General features: G+C 33.4%; 2 protein-coding genes and 1 non-coding gene across 5 annotated transcripts in view; all 3 read left to right on the forward strand.

Annotated features, from left to right (window-relative positions):
* Nucleotides 1–13,075, forward strand: part of LOC126770530 (sodium-independent sulfate anion transporter-like) — a 292,448-nt gene that overhangs the window by 19,190 nt on the left and 260,183 nt on the right. The window lies entirely within an intron of this gene.
* LOC126770498 (prominin-like protein) overlaps nt 1–13,075 on the forward strand; it is a 46,017-nt gene that overhangs the window by 10,319 nt on the left and 22,623 nt on the right. The window lies entirely within an intron of this gene.
* Trnae-uuc (transfer RNA glutamic acid (anticodon UUC)) lies at nt 6,126–6,197 on the forward strand. The gene has a single exon. It is a non-coding gene; the product is annotated as a tRNA-Glu (tRNA).

Raw genomic sequence — 13,075 nt, forward strand, 5'->3', positions numbered from 1 at the left:
GCTTGCTAGCAAAGCACAACTGTGTTATTTCATGTGCTTAATTTGTGTTTATAATTCACGTGGTGCTTGGTTGTGAAGGAATGTATGTTGTTTATAAAAAGAGGATAACAAACATTCGTGAAAACCAATCGTTATGTTAACGTATTTGGTAGTACAGAGTACAGAGACGAGAACGTCATTAACAATTAACGGTTTGTTTGGACAGCTGGCGGTTCGTCTTGCAGTCGCTAGACGCTAGATGCAAAGGTGCTAAACAAGCGCTAACTGTTTGTACAACACGTGAACGTAAGCGCTTTACGCGGTGATACGTCACGACACGATGAGCGTCATCTGCTGTCGCTTATATTTTTTATGCACGCGATGTCTCGAACGCAAATTATGGTGCATCGGTTTATGTTTGGTAGTTCTTTAGGCGCGAGCATATTATTCACAGCGGATGATGTTGTATTGAAGAATCGAGGTCGATGACCAGCGTCAGTGGCCGCTTTTATTCCTTAACTCTTTGTTTTATATTGACTCCGTTATCGAGCGCACAATTTAAAATATCATGGCATCTTCATACATAATATTTCTATAAATATCGTTTGTTGTTCTGTTTCATTCATACAATGATGTGATGATGAACAAAGTGGAATTTAGAGTTTAAAATTATTATATTGTATCAGTTCTTCGAGTATTTATAAGGTCAGATGGCACTCGATATCAGGCAGATGATTGCAGTGGGAGCGTTATTGTTCTATTCTGAGAAGAGCGAACAATACGAACAGTTGTGGTAGTTGAGTTAATTAAATATCGCCTGTTACATCGTAACGAGGCATATTTAGATACACACTTACGTAGTTACACAAATAGTTAAATACAATGTTCAATTTTTTATTATAAATTTGTCAATTTGGTTTGGTATTATTACCAAGTATTTTGCGAACAAATTATTAATTAAATTAACTATATTTTTCTTATAAACAAGATTGAGTAAAACAAAAAAGATTCATTTACGAAGATTTTACGAAATTATTGGGAAAACATGAATGTCTGCAGCCCACGTTATTTCAATCTCTAGTGTAGTGTGTCGCTGATAACTTATCAATGTGTATTACCTATGTGTGGCTGTGTTTAACGTTCCATACAGCACCTCGCCCCTCTCGCCTCTCGTCGCCTGCTGATAACAATGACTGTTGACTGCTTATGTTCGCCTGGTACCTTTTCAGGACTTGCGTTGTGAAAAGTATTTTCCAGAGCGACGTCACAATAAACTTGTTATTTATGTAAAACATAATTTACGTCACACATACACAGAATATATCACACAAAATAGTGTAAATCTCATTATTTTTAGTTCAGTTTTTTCGACTTTTAATGTATCGCCAATATATCTGAATATATTTTTTTTCAATTGTGTTCCTTCGTTATAAATTACCATTGCTTCTGCGTCGCATTCGTCACATTTGATAACAACGTTTAAAATACAAAAATATCCATATTTTTTCGATAGTTTTTTAGCTGCTTCATAAAATTATTGGGATCAAAATACTGACTACATTTTTTTTAATTAATCGTACACAAATAAGATGAGAGAAATTTAGGAGGAATAAACTCGATTGGATTTTTTTGTTATTTTAAAAACTTCATCCATATTGAATCATCCACACGGTATCTGCAGAAGCGCAGACGAGGTTGCCAAAACTAAAGTATGACCCAGCATAGCCGAGGCCGGCGCGTTTGGATTTGGGTCGCACCTGCATTGCGTCGACCCTAAAACTCGACTTGATAAATATCATCGATGACGTGGACCTTTCTAACATTTCAATTAAAAGACGAAAAATCAAGTAGGCCAAAGATTGAGGTCGGATCTGCAGTGCGTCGGCGTCGTGGTTAGGCTTCTGCGACAGCCGCTTTGTATGCACTTGACTCGGTTTTAAATTCCCGACCCAAATGTGTAAACATGCCTGAACTGCTTGTCTGAAGTCATTCATAGATACCTATCTATACGACCCTATCATTGGTTATTTCAATATTATGTTACTAATTTAATCAGTTTAAAGTATTTTAATAAATCATTTTGATATTTTTGCAAAATGAGAATTAACCAATTTTATATTGAATCGTAGAAACACAAATGAATAAGAGTAAATAAATAAAAAATTGAATTGTTAGTACGAAATCGTCATGGCCGTTTATTTGCGTACAGTGCTGCGTTGCCGTCGCGGGCGACGCGCCCTGTGGGGGAGCGCGGAGGTCGAATCAATTGCATCTATGGTTATCGAGTGTACCGTCAGCAGTATTAAATAAAAAAATGTAAACACAAAAGTGCTTGTCAAAGATAATTTATTAAAATAATCTCTAAGGAGGTATATACCAGGTGATAAACTTTTTAAGTGATATTCTTTATTACATTTGTGACAATAAGCATTAAACATATATTGCATTTTGATGTAAACAAATACGTCTCGGAAGAAAAAGAAACTTTATATGTCTATTTCATTTCGATTTGTCGATGAAAAAATACTTCAACTGGAGGCGAGATAATATTGTATGAATCGTTATCTATAAGCGATTTGTTTGAATAACGTTATTGTTTGTTATTATAATGAAGGATTTCTTGAATTACAAAATAACGTTTAATGTAATTGATTTCGTAAAATGTAACATGTAAATATATATAATTAAATAAAGATAAAATATAAATTAAAACTGTTATTAGTGATACTGTCGCTACAACACAACGGGTGTGCGAATTGCATTAGAAGGGGAGCCAATGCCGACTAGGTATATAATATGTTATCCATTACACGTGTCCGTTAGTAAGCCTATAACATGTATTTGCGCACTATGTTATATATATATACAATAATATTGAGCAAAACATTTATCTATATAATATAGCAGCTACTTATATTGAGGAATTCAATAGGAATATCCGAATCAAAATGAAAATACTAATCTGTTTTTTTATACATGAATAAATAAATAAATCGCGATGGTTCTGGAATAATCCCTAAAGATCTAGAAAAACCCGGGTTGTTTCAGTTGTCATTTTATTACGCAAAAGCAAATATGTCGTTAAGGGTATTTTTTGTTAGTCGTATAAAGACTTTCTAAGAACAAGATAAAACTTAAAACAATAAGATAACGTATATTAAAAATTTACAACTAAATGATGTCATTGATATTTTATCTTAGTTTAATCATAAATATTTATTAACTGGCTTAAATAATTTATTACTTTTTAATATGTTCCGTTTTGTAAAAACCTCGTACAAATTTCATGAATATATACGTATTTATTTGTAATGGTAATTGAGTGTTAATTATACCGATTAGCAACTAACGGAATATCATGTCTTAAACTTGATTATTTACATTGAATTTATTTAAAAAAATATTTATCAAAAGTTTACGAAATGATTAAAAATAACAAACATGATGACGATAATAAATATATCATTAGTCACATACTCGGCAGTCGGCATTTGAGTTATTCGGCCGAGCACGAATAAAAAAAACGGTCAAACTCTTACTTTACGGACAAATCCGTTTGCCTACTTACGCCCATTTTCGAACACCTTGTAACCGCCAATAAGAAATATTTACCATTCCTTACATCGCCAATACGCTACCAACCTTAGGAACTAAGATGTTATGTCCCTTGTGCCTGAAATTATACTAACTCACACCTGCAAACCGGAATGATGTTGTGTTCCGGTTAAATATCGCTCTTTGGCGGTAAAATAGGTGATACCTACCCGACGGTCTAGCACAAATCGCTACCGCCAAGTAAAGTACCATTACATGTGTGTATTCTAATTTCATCGGTTTGAGACTATTTTAGTTGGACATTTTTTTTAATCAACACGCTCATGTTTATCCTACTAGTATACTCTACATACATATGCTGTAGTGATGTGACCTATTTGTTGACACGCATCACTGCTATTTAGCGCTCGTGCAGTTCGAACTCAACGCTGAGCAAAAATTTTACTAACTCAAGAGGAGTTAGTAAAATTACAAATTTCATAAAAACCGTCAGACATGTGTTTTTTATACGTCACAAGTGTCGTTGCCAATTAGTATATTCAAATCTCATATGATAAAAAAATATAAACATTAATAAATAAACTGATTTTTTGTAGATATTTTATTCGTCTGTTATAGTTTGAGCGCTTGTTTTTTAAAGCTTTCGTACCGTCAATTGTTCTATTACAGTATTTAGATGTACCTTACACGTAACTAAAAAAAAACTACATAGCCTATTTCCGTTCTTAAATTATAAACTATCACGATATAAACTATCATCTACTTTTGCGGGAAAAAAAAGGAAATTTAGGTATATATTTATAATATTAGTAACAGTGTGTCCTCTTGAGAAGAATGTTTGCATATTATATGTTTTAATAGCTAGCCTTGTGCTAGCCACTGGGCCATTTCGGTTCACATAATATAATGTATTTTTTTTATATGGATAACAGTTTTGCAGAAGCCTAATAAGCCATCTGATGGTAAGTGATCACCACGGCTTTAAACATTGACACTATCAGGAAGAAAATAGCATCGAATATTTACGAAAGATATTGTCTGTCAAGCTAAATAATAGTAAGCTGTTTATTTACCTCGAACTGAAAGATTTCTACTTATTTGAATAAGTTTTTGTCGAGATTTGTGATCGTATAAAAGAGGTTCATTATAATGTGGATCAGTGGCTCTCTTGAAGCCTCTAGTCGTTTCCATTCGTATCTATTCAAAGGACGGCTCACTTTGCTCAATTTCACAGCGTTTTTAATTAAAAATAATGGAATTTTTTATATTTTTGTTGTCAATGAACTGTGTCAGTGATATCGTTTACTCGGACTTAGAGTTTGTGTATATACCGTTTTTAACTTTGACCCTGTTGGAGACGTTACTAATTAATATATATCTGCAATGTTAGTAGCCGTGTATAGCCGTAGTGATCTGCCGTTTTACCTGAACTAACTTTGGCATATACGTACATGACTGTTTCGTAAACAAAAACTAGCCTAAAATTTTCCGTGATAGTTGAAGTTCATGCCCCGGTCTGTAGGGTTATTATACGGCTAATGTTCCTTATTTCAAGGGTTCTTTAAAGTTTCGAGTTGTTTATGTTCGCGCTTAAAAACATACTTTGTATGTTTTTTTAGCAAAGGAAGATTATAGATGGGTACACTGAATACATAGAAAAGAGGTTAGACAAATTTAGACAACAACAAAAACACTTAAGTTTTTATTTAATCAGTGAGTTAAAAAAATGTTAATCATATTTAAATATATGAGACTGACGTGTATATATTTGTGTAATATAATAAATTTTTTAAATTATTTTAGACATGATTCATTATACTGGTATATGAAATCGGCCATGAAGCTTTCTTATCTATATTATAAGATATCTGTATTTGTTTTTATCTGTGCTGAAGTGTTAAATAAATAACTACGACGAATCTAACATTCAATTTCACTAACTGTTGCATCAAAGTGAACGTCCAGCTGTTCCCGCAGGCATCTAGTTCACGGGGTTACACCAAAGCGAACATTACGACTCTATGATCAATCTCCTATAATGTCAATAATGACTCACACACCAGTATACTCCGTATAAGATTTTAAAACTTGTGTTGTGGACGATAGAGTTGATAATTGCCTGCACAATATAGACACGTCGAAGTGGCCACCGGTTGACTTTTCCTCTTTTGTGTCTGCATGATATAGAATTCTCGTTAACATTAGTCATACAAGTAACAAATAACGGTCTCCTTCGTGTGTCTTACGAGTTTATATGAACGGATACAGTTTGATTATAGGTAGGTTTGAATACAAATTATTAACCTTTCAATAATTTATACATACATTACATAAAGTCATTATATGAATGCACCGAATTATTTTCCCGTTCGAAAATATGTACCTTACTTCGAATAAAGGCAGTTTAAGATTCATTTCAATAGGTTGGTATCGATATTGGAAATAAAAATTGATATATTGATGTCCTTGTCATAGTTGTTCGATTTGGCAAATTAATTCATAAAAACATTAAATATTTTTGTATGATGTCATACAATGACTAAGAATTAGGCGTTTAGAAAGTAGACTATAATTTCTGAGTATAACTCATCTCCCGTATGGTCTAGTGGCTAGGATACCTGGCTTTCACCCAGGAGGCTCGGGTTCGATTCCCGGTACGGGAATAGTATTTTTTTAATGTTTTAATTTAAAAGAGACATTATTTTTTTATGAATAAAATTATTTGTAGATGCGCGTTGTTTCTCTGGCATAATTCATTTATGTTAATGTGTTTCCTGCCTCGTGACACGAGTTGAGTAACAAATTACATTAACTGGAGACCACACTTTTAATGGGTACAGACAACGAGAGTATTTTGAGCAAATAATTCATTCCTAGTAATTAATTTTTTTATAAATGTACAAACTATATAGTATATAACAAATGTAGTGAAAAATATCGTTTATATTTTTATCATACCGTACCGTAACAGCCTGTGAATGTCCCACTGCTGGGCTAAAGGCTCCTCTTTTTGAGGAGAAGGTTTGGAGCTTATTCCACCACGCTGCTCCAATGCGGGTTGGTAGAATTCACATGTGGCAGAACTTCAGTGAAATTAGACACATGCAGGTTTCCTCATGATGTTTTCCTTCACCGTAAAGCACGAGATGAATTATAATCACAAATTAAGCACATGAAAATTCAGTGGTGCTTGCCCGGGTTTGAACCCACGATCATCGGTTAAGATTCACGCGTTCTTACCACAGGGCTATCTCGGCTTTTTATCATACTCGTCACCAATTGTTGCAAATTTGAACTATTTTAGTTAAATTTTCATTTTACTATTTCACTCATCAGCGGGTTTTATTAAAAATCAAAATGTACTTTATTAAAATACTTAAAAGGTTTTTTAAATCGTGATTCTACCGGACATAACTACCGGACTACAGGCAACTCAGTAGTTATTGTTTTCCACTGAATCAATTACATTGGAATGTTAATATTACGATTAAAGTATTGTTTTATTTCACAATATTTTTTCTTTCTGTTTACTCGAAATTAAAAACAATGATAATTTCCATCAATTTCTAGATTTTAACTACGTAGTATATAGACGGTATTATGATATATATATATTATAATACCTAACCTGTAAATTGCTCTGTAGATGTCCCCTACGTCGCATTTTCCGCCCGTGTTCACAACTCGATTATTTCCATCCGCAAGTTGTTTTATTGAGCGATTCCCGTTAGCAGCAGTCTGCCGTCTTCAATCTGTTCCTAACGCGCTCAAGCCGTATGTGTCGCGCTTTACTGTTACACTGCGATCAATGACTTTGATACTTTTTCTTGAGCCTAACGATTTTAAAAAATAACGGCTTTTTATTTTGCGTTGATTCATTTACAATTAAAAATAACAGCAACAATAAAGTACTTGTGGGAAAAATGACAGATATTACTGAGCATATTTGGAGCTTAATTTACTAAGATTAAGGTCAATCTTATCTTAGTCAATATGATCCCAGTCAAGTTGGTTGATTGATACCCATGTGATAGAATTTCACCAGACACATGTAGGTTTCCTCACGATGTTTTCATATACCGCTGAATATATTATACGAAATGAGCTACTAACACAAATTACCAAAACTGATTAAAATCCATTGACTATTTTGCCTCTATATTATCACTTTTTTAAATAATTATTTTATCTATTACTCATATATTCCGATACAAGTCATAGTCATATAAATATTTCGAAATGATTATTATTCGAAACTGTTGTTTGTTAAATGTAATCCAATGTAACCTACTCTCAGAGAGTACTTAGTAATCATATCGACTAGAGATTGTTTATCACGATGTTGCGTTCACTTCAGTGAGCTCTTAGGATAATTCAATAAAATTCAAGTAGCTGTATAGAAAATATAATAATAATTATGATTCAAACAATCCTCCAATAATTATGATTCAAACAGTCCAAAGGCCCTTCAAATGCGGACTCTTAAGATAATAATGTTACTTAAACGAATAACGACCTTGAACTCGCTGCCCACTCTTCACTCGTCAGCGGTCGACAATGTGAAAGTGAAACGATATTATTATCTTGTGCACGGTAATTGACGATAACGACCCGCATTGATCAACGCGTTTACAATAGATGAATGTGTTTCAAATATTACCTACGTCATCGTTTCATTTCCTAACACTTGTGAAAATAATTTTCGGAATAATATCAACGTGTGTCGTTTTTACTACGGGAATGTATTTATAAAAGTATTTAAAAATATCTGTTTGTGATTATTATTGTACTTGGAATGGTTAATTATAAATTAAACTATGGAAAACTTTGGAAGGGCTTTGTGCAAGCTCGTCTGGGTAGGTACCACCTACTCATCAGATATTATACCGCAAAACAGCAGTACTTGATATTGTTGTGTTCCGGTTTGAAGTGTGAGTGAGCCAGTGTAATTACAGGCACAAGGGACATAAAATCTTAGTTCCCAAGGTTGGTGGCGTATTGGCTGGCTATGTAAGCGATGGTTGACATTTCTTACAATGCCAATGTCTAAGGGCGTTTGGTGACCACTTACCATCAGGTGGCCCATATGCTCGTCCGCCGTCCTATTCTATAAAAAAGGCGCATTGACGATGTAAGGGAGGATTAATATTTCTCACAGTACCAATGTCTTTGTCGACGATGACCACTTACTATCTAGCGGCCCATTGGCCAATATTCCTACATATTTTAAATAAAAAAAAAAAAACATAATATTCTTTTGTTCAAGAGCCACAGAGAATTTTAATTGAAACGTATTAATGAGTTCATTTACATCGAGACGCAAATAGGATAGTATAGACTGTAAACAACTGTGTGAACTGTATACAAATATGTTACAATGTTGCCGCAGAAGGTGATGGGAAAGTGAAACTAAAGGGAACCTTCGACATGTGTCAACGACAGACACCTGATTGACCGCTACACTTTACACGCTAGAAAGCTATCTGTTCCGTATACATATAACACGAACAAGCCTGTCACGTCAATATTCTAAATTCAAAGCAGGTGAAACTGTAAAGCGTAGCTATTTATATAACAATTTTAAATAATATAATCCCCAAAACGCCTTAAATCATTTGATATAAGTTTTTATATAAGTAGTTTTTTCATTCGAGTATTATAAAAACCGTCTCTTCATTTATTAATATAGGTTGATAGATGTACCCTAACAACCGTCGGCAAGGTGCCACTCAATGTACTTTTTCTAACGGTATTAAATAATTTACTGTTATTCAAAATGCACATAAGAAATACCTAAATGTAATTTACTATACGCATTCCGCAGTAATTTATCAACACATTTTATTGCCATAAATATGAAATAAACTAAAATATTCGATAACAGAATTGATATATGATATATTATAGCTATTATACAAATGGAAAAAATGTTGGTTGTTTGGTTGGTGGCATCTGCATGAAAAGCGTCCTTACTTATAGAGTTGCTTTAGCGTTTAGCTTAACACTGATTTCTCTCTTTCTGTCATTATTGATTTGATATTCTAAAGAAGAAGAGGTAGTATTTTTTAACTAATCCACGCATTGTACATCTGATTGAATTGAATTTTTATTAGCTGTTATTGTCACTTGGGCTTTTTGGCTTTTATGGAATAGGCAGCGTCACCGGGCAATTGGCGACTCTTAAAATACTCTGCGGGATTTTGGGAGCCCACTTAAAGGCTCATAATACGCCCGTTCTAAGGGTGCCTTGAGTGTCCTTTGGCCGGACCTTGTATGCTAAATATTACACCGCCATAATCCTAAGCGTAGACGGGGCGGCTTGTGTTAACTCTGTAACCTAACAAGTTTGCGTTGTCGGTTGTAATTCTATCGTCGGGATCGTTGAGGACCTTTTTGGGACGCCTACGGCCACTTGGGTGAATGTTTTTGGATCCATCATTGTTTCCTCAGTGGTGCGTAGCAGTCACGAAACATTGTTTACAAACGAATATAGAGAGTACCACTTGGATGCCAACACTAACCAGTTTTTTATAACGCTTTTATTTTTCTCTAATAGTGTGTAAGTGTTCGGCGTGAAAGCTCTCGGACTAGCAATTATCTCTCGATGTTGACTTTCATCAAATAAACATACGTATATTTTATAAACAAATAAATATAGCAGGGTCATTTTGGAAAGTAACCTTAATATAAAAGTTTATACTAATAATCAAATTAATTGATGTGATAGGAATGAGATAGGAATTAGGAGGTTATTATTGATGATCATATATTTTTCAAATAATGGAGATAGAAATATAGTGAGTGGTTATCATCGGCCAATTATTATTATTATCCTGAAAAATTAAAGAGATGTTTAAAAGCTATATCCATAACCTTGCTTGCATTGCTTTTACTTAATTCTTGTAATAAGACGTACAACAAATATTTTGATTGTTATGATGTATAAACAATGAAAGAATGCTATTCTCATGAAACGAGTTTCACCATAGGACCTTGCTTGCCCGTATATTAATCAAAAATTTTACATTGTATGCGACATAATTATCTCTATATTTGTCGACTGTTTTTGTATGTTAATGTTTACAGTAACTGTAATTAATTACGTACATATACTTCCTCTAAATATATGTATTTACATATTTTATACGTTTTTCCTGCATTTCGGACTTCCCAACTTCTTTTTATTTTGAAAGCTTACAAACCGAATTTATATCATTGAAGTGTCATTTTTTATTTAGAACAAGTCTATTGATATTTACAACGAAAGGTTATTTTAAATATAGGGTAAGGTTACTATGGGGTATTTTAAATATAGGGTAAGATTATTATAAGGTAAGGGTCCACTTTAGTGGAAATTATGTGATGCACGTCATGCGTATACATTCGCTTTAAAAGGCTTTTAGGTTTTTAGAGCGCTGAGGGCTCAAGCGCGGTGAGCGCGACTTTGTTCTCATCTACATGGACATTAGTTTTTGACTAACCCCTTTGCTATTTTTCGTGTATCAGTTATGTAGAAAGTGAGTCATTATTGTAGCCATCAAATATGTGTCGAGAACGTGTCAGGTTTGTAAAATATCCGAGAGAAACAATAAATATAGTACTATTATGAATGCGAACGCTGTCTCTTTGTTACTCTTTCACGAGTCTAAACTACTGAAGCGATTTTGATGAAATTTGGTATGAAGTAAGCTTGAACCCCAAGAAAGGATATAAGATATTGACCTATATTAACCTGCCCCCTGTAAAACACGCGGTCTAAGCCGCTGGCGAAAACTAGTAGACAAAGAACCTAATATTGAAAAACATAACAAAGCTAGACTTACAATCGAGTAGATTATCTACCGTTTTATTTACCTCATCAACATTAGGTTATTTTTTTTTTAAATATCACATTGATCAAATATAAAACTGTTATTTATGTACCAGCTCTGGGCACGGGGAGGTTGGTACGTTCCGTAGCCGGCCTAGCTAATAAAATATTTAGGGCGAGCGAAGTCCTTCCCAGGTGGGTAAGGCAAAGACAATTACTCTTTATTTCTAAAAATGTATTACATATAATTACTAACCATTTAATGTTAAAATTTATATACAAATTTATATCTCCTATGATTAAAGATATACTTGCTTTACATATAGCCTATTAAATAAAATTTATCTTGCATTAGTTAATTAAGTAAAGAGGTTATACATATTATTATTTATTCTAAATAAACTGTTATTGCGTGTTGTCGAAATTCGTTAATTTGAAAAGGTCATTATCAAATATATAGGTTTATTGCCTTCCTTTTATAATAATTGCTGTTTAAATAACATAGTATATATATACATATGTATTGAATGCCAGCTGAACTAACTAGCTGCTCCGCTACCGTGAGTCGTTCCGTGAAATAATAATATTTACTTTCAATTTTCGCCCGCGTTTTGGGTTGGGAGTGCAGGTTTAAGTTATAAAAATGCCTGTCTTTCCTTGAGGTTCAAGCTTTCATCATTAGCGTGTTCAACAGACAAACAAACTCTTTATCTTATTATTTTTATTAGTATCTATTTATAACAAGCACTACCAAAGTGAAATAAACTAATCAGTTATTATGTTGATTTAATATTTGCGTCACGCTTGCAAGGTCCATAATTCCGGTAATGTACGTGACGAAACAAAAAGTAAGTGAAATGGTAATTTTATACCATTTGAATCGTAACAAATTTAATATATGAACTGTGCGTAAGAGTGCTGAGACGTCAAATATCATTAATAGAAGATTGTTCTTTGACATTCCTTTCATTTCACAGTATGAAACTGATATTCGAAGATGTATCAAACTACATAGATTACTCTTGGTGTTTTAAAATAAGTTCATTTTATTCTATCGCCAAATAACAGTACTCAATATTGTTATAACGTCACAAGGGACGTAACATCTCAAACTCTACGTCTCATCTTAGTTGGTTGGTCCCAAGGTTGGTCGCGCATTGGCGATGTAAGTAATGGTTAATATTTCTTACGGCACCAATGTCTATGGGCGGTGATGACTGCTTATCATAAGGCGGTAAGAAATAAATAATTCCGTATTAAAAGAAATTTTCTTTGTTACAACAGCTTATAAACAACTGAATCTATATTGTCCGACTCGCTGGAGTGTGAGGTGAGGGGGGGGGGGTAGGTTTTATATACAGTGGCTTATTAAAATAATTAACTTATCTCGCGTAATATTATATTAAAATCTTATATTTTTGATCTTGTTTCAAACTGTTCATAATAAACGTAACTATACCTATTTTATTAAAACCTTTTTTGTTGGTTTGAGCAAATTTGTCATCATTTTCAATAATTAACGAAAAATTATACATTTTATACAAAACAGAGTTAGGGTAAACCACGAGTACTTGTGTTGTAAACAGCACTGTGGTTACCAAAGCTGAAACGATATGAGCTCGTTTTTAGTACCGTATTATTGACAATGTTGGAACGTATTTTTTATAATTTCATATTATAATTAAGTGGTTTTAATTTCTATCTAATTTCCTTTTAGTACTCATCGAAAGG

Source organism: Nymphalis io, chromosome 9 (genome assembly GCF_905147045.1).
Source record: "Nymphalis io chromosome 9, ilAglIoxx1.1, whole genome shotgun sequence".
In the NCBI taxonomy this organism is placed as follows: Eukaryota; Metazoa; Arthropoda; class Insecta; order Lepidoptera; family Nymphalidae; genus Nymphalis; species Nymphalis io.